Source organism: Pleurodeles waltl, chromosome 1_1 (assembly GCF_031143425.1).
Source record: "Pleurodeles waltl isolate 20211129_DDA chromosome 1_1, aPleWal1.hap1.20221129, whole genome shotgun sequence".
Lineage (NCBI taxonomy): Eukaryota > Metazoa > Chordata > Amphibia > Caudata > Salamandridae > Pleurodeles > Pleurodeles waltl.
In genome coordinates this window covers 214,660,919-214,676,210 of record NC_090436.1, presented here as the reverse complement: position 1 = coordinate 214,676,210, position 15,292 = coordinate 214,660,919, and the positions used below count along the sequence as shown (strand labels likewise).

Below are 15,292 nucleotides of genomic sequence, written 5' to 3'. Positions count from 1 at the left end.
CAACAACCACCTTATTTATACTGTCAAAAGACCAATAAAGGCAGCTTACTTAAATCTAAAACCAAGCCGTCTGGTGTCATCGATCGGCCAGCCTCGTATAGGTACCTTTTTTGTGTCCGCATAGTGGGCGCAACAATTCTGAGACACTACCTCCAATGCAAAGTGAAGTTGTTACTTGTATTTGATTTTTATTCATATTGTTTAGGTGTTGCTACATCTATATTTGTAAGCACTAATGAAAGAGTGAGAGATACAAAGTATCATGTATTGATGAGACAAACAGTGACCTTAAGGTTTTGCAAGCACTAGCTGTCGAGTGGCCTGTGATTCTGTAGCTATACAGTAGTGCCACAACCGCAAAAGCTTTTTAAACATAAATTGAGTGCAAACATTATACAGGGTGATTTCCAGTGGTTCTTATTTAATTACTTAGGTGGTCATTACAACTCTGGCGGACGGTGTTAAAGCTGCGGAAATACCGCAAACAGGCCGGCGGACAAAACAAAGGGAATTATGACCCTGGCGGAAACCGCCAACAAAGACAGCCACTTTAACACACCGCCCGCCACGGCGGTGCAAACAAGCAGCACGGCGGTCACCGCCAACAGACAGACGGAAGACAATGTACCGCCCACAGTATTACAACCCGCCAATCCGACACCTTTTCCGGGGCGGATTCATCATGGATAAAAACACGGCGGAAACAGCTTTTGCTATGGGAAAACGCTCACCTCAACACATCCCGCGAGGAACGTGGACTCCATGGAGCCGGAACTCCAAATACTCACTGCCCTTGTTTCTGCTCCTCTACGACCAACAGCTACGTAGGCGCCGAAGACAACGGTGAGTACTGCACCTACGACACGGGGGAGGGGGGAGGCAAAAGTTAGGGGGACACCCACCAAACACCCCCACCCTCGCATATGACAACATACACACCAATGCATTCACAAAAATCACAGTAACAACCCACAATCCCCCCGGAAGAATGAAAAGACAATGCGAAATTCGGTCAAACATTGTAATGTGGCAATATACATGTCATACAAAAATATACAGATATATATTAGAAAATCAGTCATATTTGTATACAATACGAGAAGTAGTGCAGATATGTACATAACAATGTCCGTGCACCAACAGTCCAAAAATGCATGGGCGAGGCCCACAAAGGATACCTGACCACAATCGGAGAGAACACTGCCGGGGCATCAGAAGAAATACTACAGGCACCTCAGGGGGAAGGGAAGGGGGCACCTCAGCCGGATGACTGCAAAGCCAGATCCACGACGGGGCTCCATGCCCATTGATGTATCCTGGGGAGTGCAAAGCCACAGTCTCTCAAGTCTCTACAGTGGGAGGCTTGCCCACTGTGCCATCCTGGGGAGTGCAAAACCACAGTCTCTCAAGTCTCTACAGTGGGTGGGTTGCCCACTCTACCATCCTGGGGAGTGCAAAGCCACAGTCTCTCAAGTCTCTACAGTGGGTGGGTTGCCCACTGTTCAATCCTGGGGAGTGCAAAGCCACAGTCTCTCAAGTCTCTACAGTGGGTGGTTTGCCCACTGTACCATCCTGGGGAGTGCAAAGCGACAGTCTCTCAAAGCTCTACGGTGGGTGGGTTGCCCACTCTACCATCCTGGGGAGTGCAAAGCCACAGTCTCTCAAGTCTCTACAGTGGGTGGGTTGCCCACTGTGCCATCCTGGGGAGTGCAAAGCCACAGTCTCACAAGTAGATGCAGCTCTCTACTGGTACTGGGGGGGACTGGTGCCCAGACTGGATGAGTCTCCCCGTGAAAGTTCCTGTCCTGTCACTGTCCCAGCTGCACATGGGATAAGGATGCCTGATGTGGCGGTCCATTCATTCCTACCCGGTGCCTGCCCTGTTCAGCGGTGCTTTGCCATGGCGGTCTTTGCCCTGTTCAGCGATGCTTTGCCATGGCGGTCTTTGCCCTGTTCAGCGGTGCTTTGACATGGCTGTCTTTGCCCTGTTCAGCGGTGCTTTGACATGGCTGTCTTTGCCCTGTTCAGCGGTGCTTTGCCATGGCTGTCTTTGCCCTGTTCAGCGGTGCTTTGACATGGCGGTCTTTGCCCTGTTCAGCGGTGCTTTGACATGGCAGTCTTTGCCCTGTTTAGCGGTGCTTTGCCATGGCGGTCTTTGCCCTGTTCAGCTGTGCTTTGACATGGCGGTCTTTGCCCTGTTCAGCGGTGCTTTGCCATGGCGGTCTTTGCCCTGTTCAGCGGTGCTTTGACATGGCTGTCTTTGCCCTGTTCAGCGGTGCTTTGCCATGGCGGTCTTTGCCCTGTTCAGCGGTGCTTTGCCATGGCTGTCTTTGCCCTGTTCAGCGGTGCTTTGACATGGCTGTCTTTGCCCTGTTCAGCGGTGCTTTGACATGGCTGTCTTTGCCCTGTTCCGCGGTGCTTTGACATGGCGGTTCTGATACGGACATTGGTGTGTGGCATGACGTTCTCTACACTGGGCATTGGTGTGTGGCATGACGTTCTCTACACTGGGCATTGGTGTGTGGCATGACATTCCATCATTGCCCAGCGGGGCTGTGGCAGCCGGGGCCCTCCAGGGCACTGACTCCGGCGGTGGCGGTGGTCTCCTGAGCAGTGACGATACTTGGGCCCTCCTGGGCTGTGACTCTGGCGGTGGTCTCTGGACCAGTGACGATACTTGGGCCCTCCTGGGCTGTGACTCCGGCGGTGGTCTCCTGACCAGTGACGATACTTGGGCCCCATGGCAGAGTCCAGTCTATTAGTCTCACAGGTGCACTGCCCATCTGGGCATAGGAAGTGGAGCTGGTGCAGTTTATGTATGGACAGGGTAACAAAGTGGGACAGTGGGAGGACAATCAGGGTGGTCTCATTTCCTGGCGGGGGTCTTGCCATCTTGCTCTGTCCTCTTCCTGGATCTCAGGGACCGCTTGCGTGGTGGTTGTCCGTCTGCAGGGGGTGGGGTGCTGGTGTGGTGGTCCTGTGGCGGGGCGTCCTGTCCACTAGCGCCGGCGGAGGTGGTGGGCAGTTCATCGTCCTGGCTAGTGTCAGGGGCCCCTTGGAGTGCCACGGTGTCCCTCAAGGTTTGCTGTATGTCCTTCAGCACCCCTACGATGGTGCCCAGGGCGGAGCTGATGGTTGCGTGGATTCGTGTGTCATAATAGCATGGGCGTGTTTCTGTTGGCGTGGAGGTGGAGGATTTGTTTCCGCCAGTTTATCACTGACCTCTGGTGTGGCGGCGTTGTGTGGGTGTCTGAATTTAGGCGGATTCCAAGATGTGTGTCATAATAGCTGTGGCGGAATACCGTCGCTGGGGCGGTGTATTGGCGGTCTTCTGCACGGCGGTAAGCGCCTTTTACCGCCAATGTTGTAATGACCCCCTTAGTGTGTTTATTCTGTACTTTAACTGTTAAATGTTTCCGGAAGAGAGTACCATTTTTCCGGCAGATTTCCTGTTTATTGTGTGATTTCTGCATTACATCTGCTATAGTGTTTTGTATAGTGTTCGCTTATTTCTACTGGTTTAATCACTGTTTATATTTTAAATGTACGTTCTAATAATGGGATTTCACTATACGTATTGTGCAAATGCTACCTTGGCTGGATTTTAATATTTAAAATGTGCTTCTGATATGTATTACTGGACCTAGGCTCGCCTCACACATTTCACTTGTGAGACTGCTCAGTTTCTGTTGTGGATTAGTACCTTGAGAGCTGATTACTAGGGTTGCTAAGCTGTCTCTTTTTTCGAGATCCCACTGGACCATAGGATTAACCCCTCCCAGTAACCCATCCTGACATACATGTACAACAATGCTATTACTTTTAGTTTGCAGGTAAGGGCAGCATTGACACTAAAATGTTTGCTGAGTAGACAGCTATTCTTTTTAGGATGTGCCCCTGAACTTTAGAATGTATAGCGCATGCCCCGGCCACCCTGGTACTGACAACTGATACCTACCAGACGTATGCATCTCTTGTAAGAGCAGAAGATTATCACATGGGAATAGGCATCCTTCATGTAATCAATTCATACACACTATCCAGTCAACTTACTGGACTTATCGCCATTCCTCAGTGACTTACCTCCTCTCGGGTTCAATGGTTGATAATGCCTTCTATGCCACGTCTCTTGGACGAAACCATCTTTGTCAATGAAAGAACATTTCCTTCTACCCCTGACCCTAGCACATTCAGAGAATATCCTTCAGGAGTCATAGATGCATTGAGTCTTAGAAAGTTTAAGGGAGAAAGAATGGAGAACAGTGAATGGAATATAATGACACTTGATCATCATCTCCAGGCTCATCTACAATGAACGACTACTATAAGGTTGTTGGCATTTTCCAATATTTACATCATACATCTGCGTATTACATTACACATATTTATGATGTAAATATCAGGCACGCAATATGATTTTCCAACATCACATAATATTGTCAAGCAATTGCCAAAGTGGAGATTAGAAGATGGAATTCAAAACCGGGTCTTTAAAATAGATGGTCAGCAACTTAACCCTCCACTTCATCTCCTCCCACCATTTGTGCTGGTCCAGGATTCTGGTAAATGTCTTGAATTGATTTTGCAGCACCATTATACAGAACGCCCCAGTCATGCTGAATATTTGATGTTTGGATGGAAGCTGATGAAAATGTTAATTTCTCCACAGGTAACAAGTCAAAGCTTTACTGTAAGTTTTGCCATTCTTACACAATGTGCTTTACACATTTGCACAGCAAAGGAGGATTAATTGATTTATTCATATCTAGAGACTTAGGTGGTCATTACAACCCTGGTGGACGGTGTTAAAGCGGCGGTAAGACCGCCAACAGGCCGGCGGTAAACAATTTGGAATTATGACCGTGGCGGAAACCGCCAACAAAGACAGACACTTTAACACTCCGACCGCCACGGCGGTACAGACAAACAGCGCGGCGGTCACCGCCAACAGACAGGCGGGAGACAAAGTACCGGCCACAGTATCACAACCTACCAATCCGCCACCTTTTCCGGGGCGGATTCACCGCGGATAAAAACACGGCGGAAACAGGAATTTCAAAGGGAAAATGCTCACCTCTACACACTCCACGAGGAATGACGACACCATGGAGCCGGAACTCCATATTCTTCCTGCACTAGTCTTCCTGCTCCTATACGACGATCATCAACGCCAGCGGCGAAGACAACGGTGAGTACTGCACCTACGACATAGGGGAGGGGGAGGCAAAAGACAGGGACACACACACATGCAACACCCCCACCCCTACCTGACCCTCACCCACTACAACACACACACCAATGCATAGCCAAACATTACAGTAACAACCCCCAACCCCCCCGGAAGAATGCAAAGACTAAAGGAAATGAGTGGAACCATTGTAATAGATCAAAATACAGTAAGCAAATATCTACATATATATATATATACACACATTAAACAAAATATACACCACAATTAGTAGTGCAGGTAATGCACCATTCATTGTCCGTAGACCACTGGGCCCAAAATGCATGGGCGAGGCCCACACTAGATAAAATGGAGAGAACACTGCTGGGGCATCAGATAGAAATACAACAGGCACCTCAAGGGGAAGGGAAGGGGGGGCACCTCAGCCGGATGAGTGCACCACGCCAGATCCACGAGGGGGCTCAATGCCCATTGATGTATCCTGGGGAGTGCAAAGCAACAGTCTCTCAAGTCTCTACCGTGGGTGGTTTGCCCACTGTACCATCCTGGGTAGTGAAAAGCCACAGTCTCTCAAGTCTCTACAGTGGGTGCATCGCCCACTGTACCATCCTGGGGAGTGCAAAGCCACAGTCTCCCAAGTCTCTACAGTGGGTGGGTTGCCCACTGTACCATCCTGGGGAGTGCAAAGCCACAGTCTCTCAAGTGGATAACAGTCTCCACAGGCTCTGGAGGGAGACTGGTGCCCAGAGTGCTTCATCCTGTGAAGGACAGAGGCAGTGGATGCATGTCTCCACTGGTTCTGGAGGGGGACTGGTGCCCTGAGTGCTTCATCCTGTGAAGGACAGAGGTAGTGGATGCATGTCTCCACTGGTTCTGGAGGGGGACTCGTGCCCAGAGTGCATCACTCACCCCGTGACGGTCCCAGTTGCGTCACTGCCCCTGCCGCCCATGGGCTAGCGGGGCTTGAGTTGGCGGTCTTTGCCCTGTTCAGCAGAGCTTGCCATGGTGGTCTTTGCCCTGTTCAGCGATGCTTGAGTTTGCAGTTCCTGACCTGTTCAGCAGTGCTTGCCATGGCGGTCTTTGCCCTGTTCAGCGGTGCTTGAGTTTGCAGTTCCTGACCTGTTCAGCGGTGCTTGCCCTGTTCAGCGGTGCTTGCCATGGCGGTCTTTGCCCTGTTCAGCGGTGCTTGAGTTTGCAGTTTCTGACCTGTTCAGCGGTGCTTGCCATGGCGGTCTTTGCCCTGTTCAGCGGTGCTTGAGTTTGCAGTTCATGACCTGTTCAGCGGTGCTTGCCCTGTTCAGCGGTGCTTGCCATGGCGGTCTTTGCCCTGTTCAGCGGTGCTTGAGTTTGCAGTTTCTGACCTGTTCAGCGGTGATTACCCTGTTCAGCGGAGCTTGCCATGACAGTCCTTCATTGCCCAGCTGGGCTGGGGCTGGCGGTCCTTCATTGGGCAGCTGGGCTGTGGCTGCCGGGGCCCTCCTGGGCAGTTGGGCTGTGGCTGCCCGTGGCCTCCTGGGCACTGACTCTGGCGGTGGCCTCCTGGTCATTGACGATCGGGCTGCCCTCCTGGGCACTGACTCTGGCGGTGGCCTCCTGGCCAGTGACGATCGGGCTGCCCTCCTGGGCACTGACTCTGGCGGTGGCCTCCTGGCCAGTGACGATTGGGCTGGCGGTGGCCTCCTGGGCAGCGGGGATGATGGCGATCTTCTCCGCCGTGCTGCTCCTCCCAGACTTTGGCGATTTCTTCTGCCCCTTCCCCACCTTGGGAGGAGTCACAGCTGAGTCGACACTCCCCCCGGGACCCTTGTGAGCGGCTTTGCTGGCTGGAGTCTTCATCCTCTCCCGCCGGGCACTGTCCAACTTCTGGTGCTTCACAGGGGGGGGACTGGCTGTGCTGTGGCTCTGTGTCACACTGGCTGCCCTGGTGCCGGGTGCACTCCACATACCTGTAACAACAGGCACCACTGGTCCCGGAGATTTTTTGGCTGAGGTGCTAGTACGGGACCTATGAATTGGAGGGGGGGTGGGAAAGAGGTCAAGCTTGGTCAGGAAAAGTTTCTTAGGAACACTGGGACGGGTAGCTGGAGGGGGTTTGGGAGTGGAGGAAGAGGAAGTGGTTGTAGGAGGTGTACGTTTGGTGACTTTGGGTGAAGGTGCATGCGCTGGAGGCTGTCGTGAGGTGGATGACTGTTGGGTAGGTGTGTGCCTGCGTTTGTGTACTTTGGGAGGGGGCGTCACAGGCACACTGGGAGAGGACACAGGGGACATGTAAATGGTAGTGGGGGTGGCGAGTGCACGTGAGCGGGGTGTGGTGGTGGGTGTGCTGGTGCGGGACGTAGTGGCTGTAGTGGTAGTGCATGTAGGTGAGACTGTAGATGAGACTGGGAGGGAGGAGGGAGATGACGAGGAAGGGGACATAGTGGAGGCAGTGGATGATGGTGTGTCTGTATGTGTGTGATGCCTGCGTGAGTGCCTGTGGGATGTGTGGTGCTTATGTTTGCCTGAGCTTCCCTTGTGTGGTGAGGTGTGTGCATGCTGGTCTGATGGTGTGCTTGGGATAGGCTGGGGTACAAGGGATTGGGTCTGGGTGGAGGAAGTTGGAGGGGGGAGGCTAGACACAGGGACAATGGCTGCCATCAGTGCTGAGGCCAGAGTTTGCAGGGTTCGATGAAGGGCAGCCTGACCAGAATGAATGCCCTCCAGGAATGCATTTGTGTGTTGCAATTCCTTTTCTACACCCTGGATGGCATTCAAAATGGTAGACTGCCCAACAGTGAGTGACATGAGGAGGTGAATGGCCTCCTCACTGAGGGCAGCAGAGGTGACGGGGGCAGGGGCTAAGGTGCCTGGGGCGAAGGTGATGCCCACCCTCCTGGGTGAGTGGGCACGGGGCGAAGGCTGAAGGGCTGCTGGGAGGGCGGTGCTGGTAGGGGGGTGGCAGCTGTACCTGTAGAAGTGGGGGGCACAGATTTTGCTGCCACCACAAGGGAGCTCCCAACGGAGGACAAGTCACTGGTGTATTCCGAGTCAGTGGTGTGGCCCTCCATGGCCATGTGGGATGCAGCTCCCTCGTGCTCCGGTGCCACTGTACCTCCGCCTGATGATGCTGATGCATACAAGAACAGGGAGACCACAAAAAGGGGGGGACGACAGAAGAAAGACAGGTTGAGTGCATGGCTTACCGCTACCGTTGGCGGACAATACAGACACAGCAGCCCCTTGCACTACGCCGCGCTGTTGGGCTCTACAGATGCAATTCCTGGGATATGGCCTATATGGCTATGGTCGACATCTGCTCACATAGATGACACAGGGGCATGTATACCTGTACTTGGCACTCTACAGAGGTGGGGTGGGGTGCCACATGGCCTGCATTACGGAGCGGCCTAGCCTACGGAACTCGCCCTGGCGTAGGGAAGCCCACAGCCCTCCTCCCCCACCCAGACACCTTCACTGCGCGCAAAGTCCGCTGAATGATGTTGTACTCACCCCCTTGTGTCTGCTGTGATGCCCTCAAGCGCCCATCCAACTCAGGGTAGGCCACCGCCAGGATCCGGAACATCAGGGGGGGTCATGGTTCGACGGGCACCCCTCCCACATTGGGAGGCCATCCCCAGCTGAGCCTCCGCTGTCTTCTTGCGCCAGCAGCGAATGTCCTCCCATCTTTTACGGCAGTGGGTGCTCCGTCTGTGGTGGACCCCCAGGGTCCGGACGTCCTTGGCGATGGCACGCCAAATATCCTTCTTCTGGTGGGCGCTGACCTACATGAAATGTATAGGGGAAGAAGAGAAGTCATTAGCAACTGCACCGTCAAAGTGAGTGGCCCACATCCCTAGCCTTGCCATGTGGCACATGCATTCACAGTCCTTCATGCACGCAGAACTGTGCCCCCTTCCTTCTTACAACCAGCCCTCTCCACACAGGCATAGCCCATACAACGTGCTCCCTGTGTACTTACCTGTTGGTCTGGAGGACCGTAGAGTAGCGTGTACTGAGGGAGGACCTGGTCCACGAGCTTCTCCAACTCCTCTGCCGTGAAGGCAGGGGCCCTTTCCCCAGACGCACAAGCCATTGTCTCTTCCAGACCGAGGTCACAGCAGCACTTGCAGTGTAGGTCCTCTCCTGTTGAAAATCAGATATCGAGTGATTGAACAGCTAGAAAATGGTGCGTAGCATCACCGCCGGAGTACATCGTCATTGGCTCCTGGGACCCATAGGGTCCAATGTTAACCAAAGCAGCATTGCGCCGCGGTCTTCGACCGCCTACCGCAACGGTGTACAACGCTAGCGCAGTTACCTCACATCCCATTGTCCCACTTTAGAGGTCAGGCAGCCGCCATTTCAGGGGCCCACATGGCCTATTTACCAACTGCGTCACACAGACCTAGGCCTTGTCGCACAACACAAATACAGGCCAGATTCTGTGTATGAATGGTGTTCTGTGTAGACTGTGGGTACATACCTCTGAGTTGTTTGACTCTGTGGTCGCTGTTGTCCTTCCTAGGCACCGTCCGCTGGGACATGTGAGGAGATGGCTGACCCTCTGGTGTACCGACCGCTGGTGGACCTGTTGACAATGGAGGAGCAACATTTGATCATCACCTGCAGGTTTGACCGTGCCACAATCCAGGAACTGTGTACCCAGTTGGAGCCAGACCTGATGTCAGCATTCCGCCATTCCACAGGGATCCCCCCTCAAGTGCAGGTGCTATCAGTGCTCCATTTTCTTGCAAGTGGGTAATTTCAAACAACAGTGGCCATGGCATCAGCGATGTCCCAGCCTATGTTTTCCAACGTGTTGTCCAGAGTGTTGTCTGCCCTGCTGAAACACATGCGGAGCTACATCGTTTTCCCTCAGGTGGAGGATTTGCCTACAGTGAAAGGTGACTTCTATGCCCTTGGACATATCCCCAACATCATAGGTGCCATTGATGGGACCCATGTAGCTCTGATTCCCCCCCCCCCACACAGGAGTACAGGAACCGGAAGAGTTATCATTCCAAGAATGTACAGATGGTATGTTTGGCAGACCAGTACATCTCCCAGGTAAATGCTATGTTCCCTGGCTCTGTGCATGACGCCTACATCCTGCGCAATAGCAGCATCCCTTATGTGATGGGTCAACTCCAGAGGCACCGGGTGTGGCTATTAGGGGACTCTGGTTACCCCAACCTGTCATGGCTACTGACCCCAGTGAGGAATCCCAGGACCAGGGCAGAGGAACGCTACAATGAGGCCCATGGGCGGACTAGGAGGCTGATCGAACGCACCTTCGGCCTCCTCAAGGCCAGGTTCAGGTGCCTCCATATGACAAGTGGTTCCCTATTCTACTCACCAAGGAAGGTGTTCCAGATCATCGTGGCCTGCTGTATGTTTCACAATTTGGCTTTGCAACGACAGGTGCCTTTTCTGCAGGAGGATGGTCCAGATGACGGTGTTGTGGCAGCTGTGGAGCCTGTAGACAGTGATGAGGAGGAAGCAGAGGAAGAAGACATTGACAACAGGGACTCAGTTATCCAGCAATATTTCCAGTGACACACAGGTGAGAATACATTCCTGCCTACTACAAGTACTTTCACACTTCTACCTTTATCCTGTCTGTCGATTTCAACCAGTATATGGTAACTGAGTTGTACATTTCCATTACGGTTTCAAAGGTGTGGTTTCCAACGTGTGTTATCTGCTTAGATTCCTCATGGACTTGAGATGTGTGACATAGGTATGTTGACATTACATTTGAGAACGCATTTTGTCACTGTCATTGCTAATACACATTTTCAAAATCACAGACTGACTCCAGATTGTTTTGTGCTTCAAGGGTGTTTATTGCAGTGCTAATATTAGAGGGGGGTTGTAAAATGGTGAGGGGTGATGGTGGAGGAATGTCCATGGCAGAGTCCAGTCTATTAGTCTCACAGGTGCATTGCCCATATGGGCATAGGACGTGGAGCTGGGGCAGTTCCAATATGGACAGGGTTACAAAGTGGGACAGTAGGATGACAATCAGGGTGGTCTCATTTCTTGGCGGGGGTCTTGGCATCGTGCTCTGTCTTGTTCCTGGATCTCAGGGACCGTTTGCGGGGTGGTTCTCCGTCTGCAGGGGGTGGTGCCTCCTGTCCACTAGTGCCGGCAGAGGTGGTGGGCAGTTCATCGTCCAGGCTAGTGTCAGGGGCCCCTTGGAGCGCCACGATGTCCCTCATGGTCTTTTGTATGTCCTTCAGCACCCCTACGATGGTGCCCAGGGCGGTGCTGATGGTTCTGAGTTCCTCCCTGAAGCCCAAATACTGTTCCTCCTGCAGGCGCTGGGTCTCCTGAAACTTGGCCAGTACCGTTGCCATCGTCTCCTGGGAGTGGTGGTATGCTCCAATGATGGAGGAGAGGGCCTCTTGGAGAGTGGGTTAACTAGGCCTGTCCGCCCCCTGTCGCACAGCAGCCCTCCCAGTTCCCCTGTGTTCCTGTGCCTCCGTCCCCTGGACCATGTGCCCACTACCACTGCCCCCAGGTCCCTGTTGTTGTTGGGGTGGTGGGTTATCCTGGGTTCCCTGTAGTGGTGGACACACAGCTGATTGACGTGTCCTGGGTACAGAGGTATGGGCCCGCTGGGTGGGTGCTGTGCTGGTGTTACCAGAGGGTGGAAGGTCTGTGGTGGCCTGTGACGGGGTGTAGGGAACCGAATGTCCCGAGGCCTACGATGGTCCGGGCTGGTTCTCTGGATCCAGTTGGACAGAGCTGCTGTCATCACTGTGGGACTCTTCTGTGGGTGGGGTGGAGATGTCTGGACCCTCCTGTCTGGTGACGTTGGGTAGTGGTCCTGCAGGGGTGTAAAGGCATGATTACTGCATCTGTGTGTGTCATGGTGTGCAATGGGTGGGTGAGCGTGTACCCCAGTGCTAGCATTCCTGTGTGGGGGCTTGTGTGATGATGGTTGAGGGAGGTGTTATGGGTATGTGCAGTGGGCATGCTTTAGTGATGGGTGTCCATGCTTTGTTGTTGCATGCAGGGCTTGGTGTTGGGATGGGTGGTTTGTGTTATTAGTACATTAGTGAGGAGTTGGAGTGATAGGGGAGGGGGCGAGGGTGGGGGTCTGTGATAGCATGCAGGTAGGGTGGGGGATATGATTCTTAAGATTTGACTTACCAGAGTCCATTCCTCCACCGACTCCTGCGAGGCCCTCAGGATGCAGAATAGTCAAGACCTGCTCCTCCCATGTTGTTAGTTGTGGGGGAGGATGAGGGGGTCCACCGCCAGTCCGCTGTACCGCAATGTTGTGTCTGGAGACCACGGAACGCACCTTCCCCCGTAGGTCGTTCCACCTCTTCTTGATGTCGTCCCTATTTCTTGGGTGCTGTCCCACTGCGTTGACCCTGTCAACTATTCTTCGCCATAGCTCCATCTTCCTAGCTATGGAGGTGTGCTGCACCTGTGATCCAAATAGCTGTGGCTCTACCCGTACGATTTCCTCCACCATGACTCTGAGCTCCTCCTCCGAGAACCTGGGGTGTCTTTGCCGTGCCATGGGGTGGTGTGGGTGATGTGTGGGGTGGTGTATGTGGTGATAAGTGTGGTGATATGTAGTGGTGTGTGGTGTTCTGTGCGTGGAAGTAGTGTGGGTGACGGTGTTGAGTGCCTGTGGCTGCTAGTTTGTGGATGGTGGTGTCTCTCTCTGGCCTTCTTTCAGATTTTTTTGTTGTAGGGGTTTGTGGGTGATGTGGGTGTGTGTTTTATATAGTATTGAGTGTGTGGGAGTGGTGTGTGTATGTGTATCAGGTGTGTGTCTTTCGAATTGTCCAATGTGGTGGTGTTTTGGAGATGTGTGTGTATTTTGAGTGCGGCGGTGTGTACCGTCAATGGAATACTGCGGTTGAAAGACCGCCGCGTGGATTCGTGGGTCGTGATAGCATGGGCGTATTTCTGTTGGCGTGACGGTGTCGGTTTTGTTTTAGCCAGTTTATCACTGACCTTTGGTGTGGCGGACTTGTGTGGGTGTCTGAATTTTGTCGGATTTTGGGATGTGGGTCATAATAGCTGTGGCAGATTTCCGCGGCCACAGCAGTGTGCTGGCAGTCTTCTGAACGGCGGTAAGCGGCTTTTAACGCCAATGTTGTAATGACCCCCTTAGAGTGGGACATTGCCCATCACCAAACCCTTTCTAAAGGCTAGTACAGACACTGCTCAGCTATTCCATTGACGAGATCCTCGCACAGAGGACCTCTTACCACCCATGTGATTGCACTGTAGGCAGGGAGTCACTAGAAGAGCTGCTTGAGGTGATCTCAAACATCTAGCAGGACAGCTGCACAAAAATGTATTAGTGAGATAGGGTGGTCGCAGTCCGTCCTGATATAGTGAGATGGGACCAATTAGGTTTCAATACAAAACAGAGTCTCTTCTTTGGGAACAGTATCTCAAAGGTGGTGTCCCCCCTGGTCTACTTAAACTCACATATGAATATTGTATTCAACTCACCATCATGGCTTGTGGCTTTGCCTGCCTCATCATAAAACGGAGCACCTCTGAAGAAGGCAGTACAAGATCACCATGTGTTTGGCCACGCATGTGCAGCAATAAAGCTGAACAAGTTGCTGTAGGAAAGTACCATCTTGCCTGGCTTGTTACCCCCATTTTTCACATGTATGTAAGTTTGTTTTTGCCTGTCTCATAGTTTGTGGCCTGAATGTGTGTACCTGTGTAGTGACTAACTGTGTCACTGAGGCTCTGCTAATCAGAACCTCAGTGCTTATGCTCTCTCTGCCTTTGAAATTGTCACTATAGGCTAGTGACCATTCTCACCAATTCAAATTGGCACACTGGAACACCCTCATAATTCCCTAGTATATGGTACCTAGGTACCCAGGGTATTGGGGTTCCAGGAGATCCCTATGGGCTGCAGCATTTCTTTTGCCACCCATAGGGAGCTCAGACAATTCTTACACAGGACTGCCACTGCAGTCTGAGTGAAATAACGCACATGTTATTTCACAGCCATTTTACACTGCACTTAAGTAACTTATAAGTCACTTATGTCTAGCCTTCACTTAGTGAAGGTTAGGTGCAAAGTTACTAAGTGTGAGGACACCCTGGCACTAGCCAAGGTGCCCCCACATAGTTCAGGGCAATGTCCCTGGAATTTGGGAGTGCAGTGACACCATTACACGCGTGCACTACATATAGGTCAATACCTATATGTAGCTTCACAATGGTAACTCCGAATATGGCCATGTAACATGTCTAGGATCATGGAATTGTCCCCCCATGCCAAATCTGGTATTGGGGTGCCAATCCCATGCATCCCCAGGGCTCCACTATGGACCCCGGGTACTGCCAGACAAGCTCTCGGGGGTTTTCTCTGCAGCTACCGCTGCTGCCAACCCACAGACAGGGTTCTGCCCTCCTGGGGTCTGGGCAGCCCAGTCCCAGGAAGGCAGAACAAAGAATTTCCTCTGAGAGAGGGTGTTACACCCTCTCCCTTTGGAAATAGGTGTTAAGGGCTGGGGAGGCGTAGCCTCCCCCAGCCTCTGGAAATGCTTTGAAGAGCACAGATGGTGCCCTCCTTGCATAAGCCAGTCTACACCGGTTCAAGGAACCCCTAGTCCCTGCTCTGGCACAAAACTGGACAAAAGAAAAGGGAGTGACCACTCCCCTGTCCATCACCACCCCAAGGGTGGTGCCCAGAGGTCCTCCAGTGTGTCCCAGACCACTGCCATCTTGAATGCAGAGGTGTGAGGCCACAATGGAGGCCTCTGAGTGGCCAGTGCCAGCAGGTAACATCAGAGACCTCTCCTGATAGGTGCTTACCTGACTAGGTGGCCAATCCTCCTTTGAGGCCTATTTAGGGTCTCTCCTGTGGGCTTTTCCTCAGATAACAACATGCAAGAATTCACCAGAGTTCCTCTGCATCTCCCTCTTCGACTTCTGCCAAGGATCGACCGCTGACTGCTCCAGGACACCTGCAAAACTGCAACAAAGTAGCAGGAAGACTACCAGCGACATTGTAGCGCCTAATCCTGCCGTCTTTCTCGACTGTTTCCTGGTGGTGCATGCTCTGGGGGCTGTCTGTCTTCACCCTGCACTGGAAGCCAAGAAGAAATCTCCTGTGGGTCGATG

The 15,292-nt window shown here is 52.7% G+C and overlaps 1 long non-coding RNA gene across 1 annotated transcript in view; it reads right to left on the bottom strand.

The window, feature by feature from the left end:
• The window catches only part of LOC138282974 (uncharacterized), a 209,583-nt gene that overhangs the window by 31,744 nt on the left and 162,547 nt on the right, over positions 1-15,292 (bottom strand). The window lies entirely within an intron of this gene.